This window comes from Mytilus trossulus, chromosome 1 (assembly GCF_036588685.1).
Source record: "Mytilus trossulus isolate FHL-02 chromosome 1, PNRI_Mtr1.1.1.hap1, whole genome shotgun sequence".
Classification (NCBI taxonomy): Eukaryota; Metazoa; Mollusca; class Bivalvia; order Mytilida; family Mytilidae; genus Mytilus; species Mytilus trossulus.
Window position 1 is genome coordinate 107,174,450 of NC_086373.1, and position 14,779 is coordinate 107,189,228.

Sequence of the window (14,779 nt, forward strand, 5' to 3'; positions counted from 1 at the left end):
TTCATATTTTGCATGGTTTTCTCATAGACAGCCATTTAATTTGACATAAGAATTATAGATTTGGAGGAAATGAAAAGTTTTATACAAAACATCCACTGCCAGACCATGCCCACTTAAATGTAAATTATTGAAAGAAGTGTATATTGTTATAAAGATTTTTTAAGCCATATGGAAGATTTATCAGGTGGTTAATTCTGCAGTAAAACATGTAATTATTTAGAACAGCTGCCAGGGTTGTTTATTTTCAAGACCTAAGGGATTTCTGTTTTTAAGTGAACAGAAAATTGAAGATCTACCCTCTCAGCATACTTTCTATACTTGATGGAGTTAATTGATAGTATACAAATGTAGTTTTAACTAAAGAGAAACATGCTGACTATTGTATAATTGTTGCTGACCTTAGTTTGTGCAACCAAATATTATGAAACATAAACACAATGCATATTCCCACAAAAATGAAATCAAAGTCAAAATTTGTTGGCACCACTTTGTACTGTTCTGGAGTTATGCCCCTTTTTGAATGAAAAAAATGCTGAATTTTCTGTTTCTGTTCTCTTATTTTAGTTTGCCTCGTCCAAATATTATGAAACTTTTAGTCAATGCTTATTACCACAAAACACAGTTTGAGTTAGTGAGGTATCAATTTTATACAGTTCTCTAGTTATGTCTCTTTATAAGGTAATATGCAAGCAGGGACATCATAAGTGTCCCTTGGACACATTCTTCATTTATTCAAGTACCAATATTTGATTTTTACAAAGTTTTGAGCTAGTTTTGGTTGATATGTAAAATGAAGATGTCTTTAATGAGAGCTAGTTTTGGTTGATATGTAAAATGAAGATGTCTTTAATGAGAGCTAGTTTTGATTGATATGTAAAATGAAGATGTCTTTAATGAAAGCTAGTTTTGATTGATATGTAAAATGAAGATGTCTTTAATGAGAGCTAGTTTTGGTTGATATGTAAAATGAAGATGTCTTTAATGAGAGCTAGTTTTGATTGATATGTAAAATGAAGATGTCTTTAATGAGAGCTAGTTTTGATTGATATGTAAAATGAAGATGTCTTTAATGAGAGCTAGTTTTGGTTGATATGTAAAATGAAGATGTCTTTAATGAAAGCTAGTTTTGGTTGATATGTAAAATGAAGATGTCTTTAATGAGAGCTAGTTTTGGTTGATATGTAAAATGAAGATGTCTTTAATGAGAGCTAGTTTTGGTTGATATGTAAAATGAAGATGTCTTTAATGAGAGCTAGTTTTGGTTGATATGTAAAATGAAGATGTCTTTAATGAGAGCTAGTTTTGGTTGATATGTAAAATGAAGATGTCTTTAATGAGAGCTAGTTTTGATTGATATGTAAAATGAAGATGTCTTTAATGAAAGCTAGTTTTGATTGATATGTAAAATGAAGATGTCTTTAATGAGAGCTAGTTTTGGTTGATATGTAAAATGAAGATGTCTTTAATGAGAGCTAGTTTTGATTGATATGTAAAATGAAGATGTCTTTAATGAAAGCTAGTTTTGGTTGATATGTAAAATGAAGATGTCTTTAATGAGAGCTAGTTTTGGTTGATATGTAAAATGAAGATGTCTTTAATGAGAGCTAGTTTTGGTTGATATGTAAAATGAAGATGTCTTTAATGAGAGCTAGTTTTGGTTGATATGTAAAATGAAGATGTCTTTAATGAGAGCTAGTTTTGATTGATATGTAAAATGAAGATGTCTTTAATGAAAGCTAGTTTTGATTGATATGTAAAATGAAGATGTCTTTAATGAGAGCTAGTTTTGATTGATATGTAAAATGAAGATGTCTTTAATGAGAGCTAGTTTTGATTGATATGTAAAATGAAGATGTCTTTAATGAAAGCTAGTTTTGGTTGATATGTAAAATGAAGATGTCTTTAATGAGAGCTAGTTTTGATTGATATGTAAAATGAAGATGTCTTTAATGAGAGCTAGTTTTGGTTGATATGTAAAATGAAGATGTCTTTAATGAGAGCTAGTTTTGATTGATATGTAAAATGAAGATGTCTTTAATGAGAGCTAGTTTTGATTGATATGTAAAATGAAGATGTCTTTAATGAAAGCTAGTTTTGGTTGATATGTAAAATGAAGTCTTTAATAAGAATCATCTGATACATTAACTGGTGATAAAAAGTAAATTTGAGCAAAATCTTATCACATCATCTTATCTTGGGTGTTGATAATTTACAAAGGAAAAGGCATCTTCATTTCATAGAGAAAACTTTTCAAATCAAGAATCGTAAATGACCCAGGATATACAAGTAAGTGATGATGAAAGTTGTTAGATTGTATGAATCACAGCAGTACTTGTTTTTTGGGGGTGAATCATGGTATATTAATATTAGATTTCAACGAAATATCTTTATAAAATAGATGATGTTAGGAAATAAGTACTTTTGATTATGCATTTACTTTCCATGTATAGGTGTCTGTAAATTGTCGTTAATAAGAACACACTTTCCATGTAAGGGTGATGGTAAAGTGTCTTAAGATCACACTGATGTAGATTGTCAATTATTATGATATATAGTTGCATCACAGTTCACATGTCAGTTTAGGAGTTCAATCATTGGTGATAGATCACACTACCATGACAGCCTAAGGTATTATTATATGATTTGGGACATTTTATCGGACCTGTTGCTAGTGTAATATGAAAATTGCAATGACTTGTATATTTCTTGACAAAATCCTATGAAATTTTTGAAATTTATATATGGCCTTAAAAGTTAATTTAAAGTGAGTTTAAATTTGATTTTTTTTTCATCAATATAACATGTGTAGTGAAGAGAGTGTCATGAAATGTATATTTGCTTGTCTCAAGTTTGGGCCTTTGATTTTTAAACTGAAAGTAATAAGAAAGTCTTAAATGATTCTTATTATTGAAGTCTAATTGAATTGTAACAATTTAATAGTTTAATGTTATATATATTACATTGTTTTGTGTGTGTCTGTTCTCTATGAAGCGTAATAATTAAACACTTAGTTAATGAGTTATTGATTGTCTACTAATTTGGTTTTATTCAGAGAGCCCGGAAAATTATTTTTGTTTTATTCAATGAATCGAGAGAATTTCATTTAGTAATTATTTTCATTAACATTGTATGATTACATTTTACACTCCATTGCCCTGTGTTCAATGTAAGTCTTATTTCAGACAACTCTGTACTGTACTAATGGTCCTCATTCCATCAAAGAAAAAAACATAACAAAATAGAATTGTTAGGTGCATATTTTAGGAATTCATTGTTCCAACAAGTACTGTACTTAACTATCCATTTACAAGTCAAAAGGTGTAGTTTAAAGGGTATGGTAATGTCTTTCTTAAATAAGACTATATTGTGCACAGAGGGTTTATTTATAGAAAGATAGTGCTGTAGAACAATGCCATTTATGTGCTTGTATATAGCAAGATGACTTATACATTGACTTTTAAAGTTTATATGGTGGAAAAGAAAAACAATCATATAAAAAAACAATAAGGTCTTTTCTCGTGTAGAGGAAAAACCTTAAATATTCCTCTTTCTTAAGTGTTCATGAGTTTTTCAGTTACCCTGTGCAATACTGGAAGCTATCGTGTTCTTGTCAGCCTGGTCTGTGTTGTAAACTGCACTATGTTGTACTATGGACTTTATTTTATCAGCAAACATATAGTTTGCCTATAGACATTGTAATAGTATATAATGCTATTTATCCATGTTGTATGTCGCTTCACTGCTAACAAAATACATAGCTAATATACCTGAAGTTTCTAAATTTGAAGGTCAAGGTGACAGAGTTGGTTCTAGCTAGGTTCTTGTTTACAAATATTACAGGTAGGTCAAATATCAATTCTTATTCATATTTCGCCTTCGGTCTCAAGTAATGAATTAGCTTAACTTCTCTTTGAGGGGTGAAGCTTACATATAATATCTCTGTTTAAAGAAACAAACTATAGTATAATACCTGACCAGACCATATAGCTGGCCAGTGACCTTGACCCTAGTATATAAGCACCTGTTCCATAATAACTTGTCATTATTTTTCTTGAGGGTGGAAGTGGACACTTCACGTAAGTTCTTTTTAGTTATTTTATTTTTATCTTAAATTTGGGAGAAAGTTCTTAAAGTTACATTAACTTGTCTACGAAGTACGACAAGTTCTAATGTTATTTTGTTATTTACAAATAATAATTCCTCAATTGTCTACGATGTATGACAAGTGTTGATGGAAATGAATTTAAAAATTTCTTGTCTACGATGTATGACAAGTGTTCATGGGAATTTAATTAAATATTTTATTGTCTACGATGTATGACAATTTTATATTTTCATTAAGTTTTTGCATTAGTACAATGTATGGCACATGTGTTACTTAATTCATACTCCTGTTTGTTAAACAGGTAGATATTTAAAAGTATTTTTATTCACCTGAAGGTCGTGAGTACTCTTCACAATTTACACGTGTTTTACCTGCACAGGTACACATTTTTGTATTACAATGGCTGAATTTGTTTATGCAATTGTATTGTTTTTGCAAGATGTTTAGAATGATGTTTACACTTACTAGGGTGATGGTTATGATTTTCATCACCTCTGGAATGTTTTAGAAATTAAAGATGATAAATTTAATAGGAAATCAAGAGGTATTTTGAATAAATCCTCTTCTTAAACAGTTATAAAACCTAGTAGTTTTATAATCGGTCATAATGGCATATGGCAATTGGAAATAATTGACAAAGCAACAGAACCTGTAAAAAGTAAGTTTTAAAATGTAGTGCTACTTGTATAACTTCAATATCTACTTGATTTGTGAATGTTTCTCACGAAAGTGCTGTTGAGATTTAAGATAGGCATGTATATTGATACATTTACTCATTATTGTTAATGTAGTAAAGAACCTGTATGAATCATGAGGTTTGAGACAGTTTCACTGCCTTCAACTCTAGCAGAGTTTGTAGAGAAACCTGCTGCTTTATTTGAATTTTGCCATTAGAGGCTTACTTTTATTAAGATTTAGTTCTAATTTTTGATCTGATCTACTGAAATGATACGGTGTATGTACCTCTTTTTGGAGTTTGTGCCTTGGCTGATGATAGTCCAGCCGGAGTTGAATTTGATACGTCTTTTGATCCTGCATTAAGGTTTTCAGAAGCCTTTAAAGCTTCTTTTAGTGAGATTAATGGTCCATTATCTCATCCTGTTTGTTGAACAGTTTAATCATGATTTTGATAAAATCAGGAAAATATAAAGTTCATAGAGGAAATAATACTATCACACTGAGAACTGTGACAATCCTAGTGTGTCTAGGATAAATAAAAAATTGAAATGGCATTGCCTAGACAGGCCCACTCTGTGGTTTCAAATATGCAGGAAACCCAGAGATACTTTCTTAAGGGGTTGACCATCACCCCTTTTGTTGAGTTGGCTATTTCTTGTTGTAAGAATGAGCCATTGGATCTTGATAATACAAGAATTTTATTGTAAAATTCTATTTGTTTGTTTGACCATGGGTTTCTGGTTAAACCCATAGGAGATGCTCAGAAATATTTAGATGATAAAACTTTTTTGTAATTCTGTTGTGATAGTTGCTTTTTCACATTTCTAGTTATGATTGCAAAAAGCAAACTTGTGTTTATACAAAGATTCTAAAGCAAATTATAGATGCCTTGGAAGAGGTTTTAGGTCTAACAATTAATTTACTCCCAGCTGTTATGGGAAAGGCAATATCAGTTTTTTAACTGCAGATGCTCTGTTGGTCAACTAGTGTACTATACTAGTAGGCAATTCCCTTCATTGAGAGGGAGAGGTTTCCAAAAAGGGAACAGAGAATTTCGAAGAGGTCACTTTTCTCAACCAGTTGTTATATATACAGTAGATAACTTAAATATTATGATTTGGAAAGTGTTGAATGATCTATTGATATTAGATATATTAAGAAATGATTATAAAATTATTCTTAATGATGTACCACAAGGTTTATCATTTTTGAATTAAATACATTTCACCTTTCATAAGGATGAATTATTTTCATAAGTCCAAAAATTGATAGCTAAGGGAGCTGTTTAAGAGGTTGATCGATCAATGGAAAATCAGTTTATTTCCTATATTTTCTTAGTTCCTAAGAAAGTTTGGTCTTCAAGGCCTGTATCTATTTGAAAAATTCAAACAAACTTAGTTTGTGGCTAATCAGCATTTGGAGCAGGACCATTTATCTTTTGTTTAGATGTAATTCTTTTTAGAATAATTATCTATATATATATATAGAGAGAGCTAACATCTATAGATCTCACAGATGCATATTTAAGTATCATTTATGATTATATCACAATTTCCTGATTCATGTGGAAAAGACATTGATATGATATTCATGTTTTTATACGACCGCAAATTTTGAAAAAAATTTCGTCGTATATTGCTATCACGTTGGCGTCGTCGTCGTCGTCGTCGTCGTCGTCGTCGTCGTCGTCCGAATACTTTTAGTTTTCGCACTCTAACTTTAGTAAAAGTGAATAGAAATCTATGAAATTTTAACACAAGGTTTATGACCATAAAAGGAAGGCTGGTATTGATTTTTGGAGTTTTGGTCCCAACATTTTAGGAATTAGGGGCCAAAAAGGGCCCAAATAAGCATTTTCTTGGTTTTCGCACTATAACTTTAGTTTAAGTTAATAAAAATCTATGAAATTTTGACACAAGGTATATGACCACAAAAGAAAGGTTGGGATTGATTTTGGGAGTTTTGGTTTCAACAGTTTAGGAATTAGGGGCCAAAAAAGGGCCCAAATAAGCATTATTCTTGGTTTTCGCACAATAACTTTTGTTAAAGTAAATAGAAATCAATGAAATTTAAACACAATGTTTATGACCACAAAAGAAAGGTTGGTATTGATTTTGGGAGTTCTCGGTCCCAACTGTTTAGGAATTAGGGGCCAAAAAGGGACCCAAATAAGCATTTTTCTTGGTTTTCGCACCATAGCGTTAGTATAAGTAAATAGAAATCTATGAAATTTAAACACAAGGTTTATGACTATAAAAGGAAGGTTGGTATTGATTTTGGGAGTTTTGGTCCCAACAGTTAAGGAAAAAGGGGCCCAAAGGGTCCAAAATTAAACTAATTGGGGTTCTTTAATATGCCGAATCTAACTGTGTATGTAGATTCTTAATTTTTGGTCCCGTTTTCAAATTGGTCTACATTAAGATCCAAAGGGTCCAAAATTAAACTTAGTTTGATTTTAACAAAAATTGAAACCTTGGGGTTCTTTGATATGCTGAATCTAAAAATGTACTTAGATTTTTGATTATTGGCCCAGTTTTCAAGTTGGCCCAAATCGAGGTCCAAAATTAAACATTGTTTGATTTCATCAAAAATTGAATAATTGGGGTTCTTTGATATGCCAAATCTAACTGGGTATGTAGATTCTTAATTTTTGGTCCAGTTTTAAAATTGGTCTAAATTAAAGTGCAAAGGGTCCAAAATTAAACTAAGTTTGATTTTAACAAAAATTAAATTCTTGGGCCTCTTTGATATGCTGAATCTAAACATGTACTTAGATTTTTGATTATGGGCCCAGTTTTCAAGTTGGTCCAAATCAGGATCTAAAATTATTATATTAAGTATTGTGCAATAGCAAGTCTTTTCAATTGCACAGTATTGTGCAATGGCAAGAAATATCTAATTTCACAATATTGTGAAATAGCAAATTTTTTTTTTAATTAAGAGTTATCTTTCTTTGTCCAGTATAGTAAGCAAGAAATATCTGCAAGAATTTTTTTAATTGGAGTTATCTTTCTTTGTCCAGAATCAACTTAAATCTTTGTTATATACAATATACAATGTATATTCACTTTTTACTACCAACTGATAAATTTAAATAATCTTTATTCAGTGATAACAAGCAGTTTTTTTACATCTTAATATTTTATGATGTATTTAAATGAGTAGTAATTGTTGCAAATTCCATTAGAATATTTAATTGAAATTAGTTTTGGAATAAGGGAAAGGGGGATGTGATTAAAAAATTGGGTTAAATTTTTCTCATTTGAAATTTCATAAATAAAAAGAAAATTTCTTCAAACATTTTTTTGAGAGGATTAATATTCAACAGCATAGTGAATTGCTCTAAGAGAAAACAAAAATTTTAAGTTCATTTGAATACATTCATTCTGTGTCAGAAACCTATGCTGTGTCAACTATTTAATCACAATCCAAATTTAGAGCGGAATCCAGCTTGAATGTTGTGTCCATACTTGCCCCAACCGTTCAGGGTTCAACCTCTGCGGTCGTATAAAGCTACGCCCTGCGGAGCATCTGGTTTGTTTTGGATTGGCTTCTGCATCAAGAGTTTTTACTAAGGTTTTAAAACCTGTCTTATGTATTTATGAAATAATGTCACTTGAAGTATATACATGCTATAGTTTATACATTGATGGTTCTTTTATTATGGATCAGAGTTTAGATGATTGTATTGTGAATACAGAAGAAGTGGTGCAAATGCTTGATAAGCTGTGCTTCGGAATAAATTTTGAGAAGTTGGTACTCATTCCTTGGAAGCACATTGTTTTCCTTTGTCTCATTATTGATACTGAGCTATTTAAGTTTTTTCTGACAGATGAGAAATGGTAAAATTATCTCCCTTGGGAAATTTTTCTTAAATAGAATTGTGTAACTGTATTTTAGATGATTTACATCATATATTGGTCTTGTGACGAATGCTTTTAATGCAGTATCTGTGGGAATGTTACATTGCAGAAACATGACGAGAAATAATGTTGAAACACTGTATAGTTGTTACAGTGTTTATTATCATCAATAGGTGACATTTTTTAACATTTTTAAATCAGAAATCAAAAATTTGATTTATAGACCCATCCAAATAAGTTTTTGAATTGAACCAGATTCCTCTGATAAAGAAGGATTTGGGATCCAAATTTGAAGAAAATGTTTCTGTTGGTAGAATTTATTGGAGCTTCTTTAAGAGTATGCACTCATTTAATATAGATTTCATAGTATTGTTGGCTATATTTTTCTTTTGGAGAAAAAGTTTTAGTCACAGAGAGTTATACAATCAGAAGATACTATTTCAGTAGCTTTTATTATGCAATAGGAGGTTTTAAACCTCTTTGTCACTTAACATACTTACTACAAATATTTCATTATTTGGGCTTGGTGTTCAAGAAAGAACATTTTTATCACAGCTCTTTATATTCCTGGTAAGAAAATTTTTGATGCTTATCATATGTCTAAAAAATTTACAGATTCAAAAGGATGGCAATTGAAAGAAGTTGTATTTGTTTTGTTATTATTACATTTTCATTTTCAAATCTGTAGATAATTACTTCATTGTCTTTAGACCAACAAGCTCCTTTCAGAGATGTTTGTATTTTTCATGATCAGAATTAAGACCTTATATTTTCCCATCTTTTTCATTGTTGGGGATAATTATAAAGAAAATTATTTGTGATAAAGTTCAGAAGGCTTTTGGTTATCCTTTTTGGCTTGCTCAGAGTTGGTTTTCTTTGCTAAGACCAATTTTAATTTATTTGCCAGTTAAACTGCTAAGCATAAAAATTAGTAACAATGTTGTATACTGAAGATAATGTCTTTCCGTCAGGAAGAGACTTAATTTAACTGTATATTGTAAAAAATATAAGTGAACCAACACCTGAAGGGTTGATTGTGCAGTAGGGTAAAAACATGTGTATTATACTCAGAAATCACTTTAATATAAACAGGAGATTTCAGAATCATTTGTAAAATATATTTACACTTCATCTTGGAGACCTTGCATCTATAATCAAGCATTATCAATATTTTTTGAGAAATTTCCTTATTTGGTGTGATCAATTCCTTATCACCATCTAAAAAGGATGTTATTGATTATTGAAATTTTTGTAAACTCAAGCTTTTCATATTCAGCATGTTTAATGTGAATTTTCCTTGTTCTATGTTGAAACAGACTTTATCCTTTAAGAAAAAGATGTTACTTAATTTGTTTGTTTACTACATGTATTTGTGTAAGGTTGCTTAAACCTGAATCTGCAGTTGAAGAGTTAGATACTCTTTCACTTGGGAGATGAATTTAGTGCTATCTTTTTTAGGTTCTTAATATTCATTGGAGTATTTAACATTGATGATTGTCTTTTATACTTGTGTCTTTATTTGCCTTGACTACATGTATATCTGCCTTAAAGTACTATCTGTATCAGCTGTAGATTTACATTCTATGTCTTTCATTCAGAGACATGGCACTTTATTTTTTCATATACATGAGTTTTTGAAAAATACTAGATCTGTTAGTTAGTTTACCTAATGAGGTGATCAATGGTTTTGATAAACCAAAACTTTGTGTTGTTAAGACAGTGATTTATCAAGTTTTGTGTACAAAATAGGTGAGAGAATTTATCTAAGTCTTTTCGTAAAGTTTAGATAGTTAGAGAAAGTTCTAATTTTATCTGAGGTTTTTAGGTTTACTCATTTAGAGGAACCTCTTTTTAAGTGCTTTTTGCTTCAGGATGTTCTATTAAGGACATTATGGCAACAGTTTTGTTTGGACATATGGTAAAACTTTTTCAAGTTCTATCACAGGAAAGTAAATAGTATCAGTACTAAAACACAAATACAATTCAGTTGTAGTTACTGGATGATCTTGTGATTTTTATGCTTTATTAAATGTTGGCATTTATATAAAAATTGTTTTTAGTTTGTGTCTACACTTTAAACAAGCTTATTCATTACTTGAGACCGAAGGCGAAATATGAATAAGAATGTTCCTTCATCCAAGCATATCTTGGATGTGCAGGATGAAGGTCATTCTTAGAATATGAGCCTGAGGCTCGAAAGTAATTAATTCCCACCCTAGGGATTATCAGTCAGACCCACCCTTTTCCACTGGGTTTTATATTTGGTCGACACAAACTTGCTTTAAATTATGACAAGTTATTATGGAACAGGTGCTTATATACTAGGGTCAAGGTCACTGGCCAGCTATATGGTCTGGTCAGGTATTATACTATAGTTTGTTTCTTTAAACAGAGATATTATATGTAAGCTTCACCCCTCAAAGAGAAGTTAAGCTAATTCATTACTTTCGAGCCTCAGGCTCATATTCTAAGAATGACCTTCATCCTGCACATCCAAGATATGCTTGGATGAAGGAACATTTCATTACAATATCTTTTGGAGTTTGCCTTTTAAGTTTCTTTTTGGAAGTTTTTATTGTGTTTTACTTTTTCAACAAGGGTTTAGGAATTGAACTTGTATAAGAATAAGTTAGCATAGTATCTATTGACTGTTATAATACATAACAAGTTTAAATGAGATAAACATACATATATACAGATATTAAGTACATAATGATAGATATAATGTGATTTAAATGATTCCTATGTAAAAGATAGTATTGTCAAGAGAGACCCATCTCTGTTTGATACAGGCCTTTCATCTTGTCTACTAACACTTCAAGTTTTCTTTAATCTATAACTGTACAAATCACATTTCTTAATTCACATGTAACAACTTTATCATTCCACATGTAAATATGAACCCAGGAGGGGTGGCAAGAAATATATTTTGGTGTATTGAGTTTTATTGCTTGTAATGTGTCAGTTAAAGAACATTTGTATATGTACTGAGGAATCTTTTGATAACTGTGCAATAATGTAAAGGATTCAAGTACTTTTTCAATCACCGGGCAAAGAGTGCCACATAAATCATTGTCATCAATTGCAGTGGCAGATCCAGAGGGGGGTTGGGTTCCAGGGATTGGAACCTCTCCTTTTTTTAAGACGATCAATGCTTTTGAATGGGGACACATGGTTGGAACCCCCACTTCCCCCTTTTAAAATGGCTGGATCTGCACCTGACTGGACTAGTGTCAGCATTGACTGGTTCTAAACTTTTTTTTAAATCTGCTCCTCTGAAACCTGATAGATCCAATTTCAAGGATGACATCAATCAACATTTCCAACATGGCTAAATATAGATACATATTATATGCATGGTTAAATTTTTAGTTGTCTAATATCTTGATGGAATAAGTCCTTCTAACTTCCATTAATGATTTTGCACCAAAACAAATCATGAGTTATTACCTTTAAATGATGATATTTTTTTGGTGTTTTCATGTTGAAAAAAAAAACCAGAACCACCCTAAGCTCACAATGAAACATAGGAGTCAAACTGTAGCTTTTGTCTAATATCTTAGATTGCTGTTTCATTGAGGTATAATCCTGTTCCACATGTTGAAATATTCTGTTATTCTCACATGTTCATACACCCCAACTAACAAAACTTGGCAAATTGAAATGAATAATCTGTATGTTCTATGAGTTTGAATGTCCCTTTGGTTTCTTTCATTCCTCTTGTGTAAATAATATTTAATCCCCAGATAATAGATGGCATATTTAGACCAAGTCCAGGTAGAGCCCCTATCTTTGCACTTTCAACATAAAACTGCAAAAAAACAAATAAATTGATACTTTATAATTAATACTGTTGTAAAAAACAGTTTTTGCAGGCACCAACTCAATTTATTTTGTCTATCAGTTAATGTCTAATGTTTACCTTGGATTTTCAAAAAACTCTATGTTTTTCATATCTATAACATTTTGATGGATGAATTTTCCTTGAAATAGACATGTATGTAACTTTTCTATCAATGCTTAGAGATGGTAATCTGGTAAGATAAAATGTATATTTATATAACTTTGTAAATGATGAAGTTACACCCTATATGAAATATTTATTGTTTATTCTATAACATATGGTGCTTGGACAAAAACCAAAGGATTACAGAACTTCTTAGTCCTTCTATAACTTTCTCACAAGAAGGTGGTCTGATTAAAAAAATATTTACATTTTATGAAAGCTGAGAAAAGATCTAAGGTTTTTTAATCGTGGATGTCTGTCATTTAGAATGTACCTAAGCAGATGTGAAGTAGATTTTGGTCAATTAATAGGATTTTTTTTACTGTAAGTATTTTGTCCTCTTATAACAGTGAATGTACTATGTAACATAGCTGATAGACAGCTGGCTTGGTTTAGTTAGTATGCTCCTAACCTGATTTACTCCTGTCTCTTTCACTGTATTGTGGAGTACTCAGAGACACAGAACTGCCCTGAAAGCCATACTGAAATTAATAAAAGGAGACGTAATGTATATATCAATGTAACAGTAACCTAACTACACAATACGGACAAAGATTGACCCTTAAGACATTTAGGGGTCAACATAGATTGATAAGTATCTTTACCGAAACCCATTCTGAAAAACGATTGTGGTAAGGTTTAAGTTGATGTATTGTTTTAACAGATACTCCTTAGGAAGAAAATTGTAAGATGATTTCAAATAGGTTTCAGAATAAAAAAAGTACTTTACAAAAACATGAAGTTGGACATGTTTAATTTATATGTAATTTCTTTGTTGTAAAGAGACAAATATGTAATAATTATAAAAATTAATGAGTTTGTCAAAGGACACAGTCTATCTTCCTGGTATTTACAATTAATGTCAATAAACGAATGATGTCAACATTCGTAGTACACAAACAAATCTTAACCTGTCATTGTCATTGGGTCATAGCCTGTCAGAAAGGACATTGTAATTACCAAGACGATTGTCCTCATTGTCATTTTAAACAAGCAAGAGTTGTGTCCCTTGTCAAATGTTACTTTGTAGATTGTGAATTATGGTTCAGTTGTTAAATAGAAACAAGTTCAGTTAATTACTAATCTGGACAAAATTAACAGTGAAGTTGTTTGGAAGTATCTTGTCATAATACACAGATAATTTAGTGTCAGTGGAATTATTTTTGCTCTGTAATTTGGATAGGTGCAGTAAGGTATGTATTTTTAAGGTAAATTGAGTCGGCATATGTTTTACCTTTGATAAGACCATTAATCATATACTGTACTTTATGATTATAATTAATTAGTCTCTTAAGTAGGCCAATTTAAATCGTAATTTGTATTTCTTACTATCTTATTTCAGTTGTCAGAAAATATTTATTTTTAACTTTGATCAGAGGAGTTATGACCCTTGTTTCAGGGTTAGACAGGTGTTTTGTTTGATAATTTACAGCAGGTTTATGAAAACTTACATTTGATGTATAGACTATGATAAGTAATAAAGTCCATGTAAGTTAATTTACACAGGATATAGAGTTGTATCTCTCTGTGGAAAGGTTCTCTTTGTTGATACTATTACATGGATTTATGTGGTTTTTTACATGTTTTGGCACTAAGATTAGACAATTTTGGTTTATGTTGCATGCAGGAGTTATTTCATACTGTAATCACTAGACCATAGCATATGTTTTGCAGTTACATCATTTTTTATTTCTCTGCTTTAAAACACAAAATTTGTTGTAAAACCTCTTTGCTCTGTGATTTTATAGACACAGGATAATGTTGTAGACTCAAGATTTTTCTTTTTATGTGGCAGGTATGTTTTCCAATTGTTTTCATTTTTACAGCAAAACCTTATTTATGAGAAGACCCTAAAGGTTCATTATTAGATTAAACCATTGTGTATGACAGCTAAGAAAGCATTGTTCTTTTTTGTACTTCAATAACCTAGAAATTCATCTCTTATGATAAGGACTTTTCATAACTGACATCATACTCAGTGACTTTCCAAACTGTGTCAAAGTTACTGGCAAATGTAATATGTTTCTTGCTATAAGATTTATTTAGACAATGAGAAATGGAAGTAGTTATTGTGAAGTTACAAAGAACATCATACTACAAGTTTTATTTTATGATGCCATCTGATCA

General features: G+C 30.7%; 1 protein-coding gene across 10 annotated transcripts in view; it reads left to right on the forward strand.

Moving 5' to 3' along the window:
- LOC134696383 (heparan sulfate glucosamine 3-O-sulfotransferase 5-like) overlaps positions 1 to 14,779 on the forward strand; it is a 92,786-nt gene that overhangs the window by 34,863 nt on the left and 43,144 nt on the right. Inside the window, exon 1 of one of the 10 annotated variants that reach the window (XM_063558214.1) lies at positions 2,504 to 2,628. The exons of 8 other annotated variants lie outside the window; for them this stretch is intronic. The gene's annotated coding sequence lies outside the window, so the exon portion shown is untranslated. Of the gene's footprint in view, positions 1 to 2,503; positions 2,629 to 13,623; positions 13,846 to 14,779 lie in introns of those variants that run through there. One more of the 10 variants, XM_063558141.1, reaches the window with a different exon arrangement.